Source organism: Pseudochaenichthys georgianus, chromosome 7, assembly GCF_902827115.2.
Source record: "Pseudochaenichthys georgianus chromosome 7, fPseGeo1.2, whole genome shotgun sequence".
Taxonomy (NCBI): domain Eukaryota; kingdom Metazoa; phylum Chordata; class Actinopteri; order Perciformes; family Channichthyidae; genus Pseudochaenichthys; species Pseudochaenichthys georgianus.
Window position 1 is genome coordinate 25,619,935 of NC_047509.1, and position 2,714 is coordinate 25,622,648.

Below are 2,714 nucleotides of genomic sequence, written 5' to 3' on the forward strand. Positions count from 1 at the left end.
GCCTGAACAAAGTCTTTGGACCGTTTCTCCAATACTTTTGTCAGCATCATCCTATTTACAAATTAAACATTGGGTCTCTGAATGTTGGTTTAGGTGTTGATGTCATGTTTCCGTAGGGATGGGTATCGTTTGAAATGTATCGATTCCGGTTCTGCTTATCGATTCCGGTTCTTATCGATTCCCCGTTTCGATTCCAAAATTGTAAAAGAAAGAGGTCAAACGTTTAGATAACAAAAATATCTTTATTCTTAAGCTTTAACTGACATGTTTACAAATAAAAATATACATGCAATACAAATGTATTGCACAATAGCTGTGCTTTATTTTAACTGAGATACGCCTGTGGCAAGCTATTAACAGGCATTACACTGTGCCTTGTCTTTTTCTTTTTTAGTGTAGTGGAGCCTCACTTTAGAGCGTTTACCGCGATCCATCTTTGTTGTTATGAAGTGACTGAGCTCGTGAACTGTCTACGGGAGGGCGGGGGGAGCCTCGCTGCGGGGAAACTGTGGACCTCTGTCGCCTGTCAGCGCAACATACATGATGCCGTTTAAAAAAATTAAGGGCGGTGCCGGCCGTAGGCGTACCGAGCCTGCCGTCTACGGCCCGCTGACGACCGGCCGTTCTTCTCCAGAACACACAGATGGCCAGTCCGCCCTTACCCTGTATTACACCGGGTAACCGCGGCGCAGTGGAATACAGGGTCTACTGTGTTTAGGAACCGTTAAGCAGAACCGAAATTGTGTATTTTGTATGGGTACCCGGCATTTTCTTATCGGTTCTCACCTGGAACCGAGTTTCGGGTCCCAACCCTATGTTTCAGTCAGTGATATTGCAGAGAAACAAGTTTGACTTTGATTGTTGGACATTTGAGTGTGCTAATGCACTTGTCTTTTTTAGTGCTTGAACAATTGTTCAACCCAGAAGAGTGAACACAAAAGGATGTCACAAGTGAGGAATATGCTTTTTGGGACTCTTATAAGTGCATGCAGACATGTTTTTTTTTCTGCAAACCAAAATGTGTATTGGCTGAAGTGTGAAATAATACATGACACATTTAGTTATTTTACAGCATCCACTTACATCAACAGCGAACATAAAATGTAACAAAATGACAATCGCACAAATGTCACAATAGACTTATAACCATTTCACAACTTGTGTTTGAATAGGCAACATTTGTTCTAAGCTGACTTATTTATTGCTTTGTCAGTTTCCTCTCATCTGTACAAATGTATATTGTATCTTGTAAATGTTTGAGTCATAGATGTGGTTGAAAAGGGGTATTTTAATTCAGAATGGTGTATTTCTTGTTTGGTAAATCTGGTTTTAAAAGAAATCTCACAGCTATGGGAACACATAGTCATGTATATTTGTAATGGCTATTGAAATGTGATATTCAGCATACCCTTCTCATTTCATTGTTTGAAATTGTTGAATGAGCTTTAGTATTAATAGTGTGTAATCAGTCGACATATACTATGAGAAGTTACACATTTAATCCATTACCTTTTTTATTAAGTCATAGGAAGACTGTAATCCTTGTAAAGAAAGACATTTCAAAACAGTTGAGAAAAAACCAGTATTATATATGTTATTAACAGGGATTTAATCAGAATTGTGAATAATTCATTGGGATTGGCATCCCTGTTTACCACAACACTAGACAAGACTAGCATTTTGTCCTTCTGTGTATTTGAAAAACCTTGCAGGGCAAGGTCCTCGTATAATGATTATAGCTAGTTGTGTACGTACTTATGTGTATCTTCATGGCACTTGTTTTGGGTATTTAATAGCAACATTCCAGGAGATAGAAATCATATATGGTTTATTTTTTTAATTGCTATCAAGCACGATTAGTCATGGTGCAATTATATTTGTGTCAAATGTGTTTGTTTAAATACTTGACATTCTACCATGATAATAATTTCTATCTGATTTGTATACTTATACTTTCACCCACTAATTACCAACTGGTCGAAAAGAGCACTTTAATGCTTTAAAAGTAAAACAATTTAGGATTATGTGTGCTTATGATCAGTATTATGAATTCCCACATTGTACATAACAGTAGTGATTGTTTTTATATACCTAGTAGTTTTTCGTTATCAGTTTTGTAACAATTATTGAGATATGCACCTGTATATCTATTGCTGTTCATCAATGGCCATTCGTTTTTGAAGTTGTTCAATGTTTCTTTTTTTTAATAATGGATATTAAAATATTTGCCTTCCTTTATAATGTGTCTTTTTCAAAGTCAAAATGTTTTGATCAATTACCCTGAGTTTATTTTAAAGGGCACATAAATGTTGAGGGTATTTTCTAAATCTAGGCAGTGTTTACGCGACATGTATCAAAACAAATGTATTTATATTACAGTATACACTTTGGCTTCTGATCGTTTATGGGTTAGGGCTATAGCCTCATCCCCCTCTATTTCAGCCTGTTACTAAAGTGCTGATTCTGGGTCAGTAGCTTCAAACATTCACACTTCAACATAAGGCATGTTATGAGTAAAGATTAAGCAATAAGGTTGAGGGAATATGATACAACCTTGAGAACAAAATACTGTGGTCACTACCGAAACACTGGATGTTTTGTAAAAAAATAAGTATATTGAGTTATCAACAACAATTATATGATACTGATTGGTTTAATATGTATGTTCAATTTCAACAATCATCAACTCTGGAATCAATATGATCAGTATTATG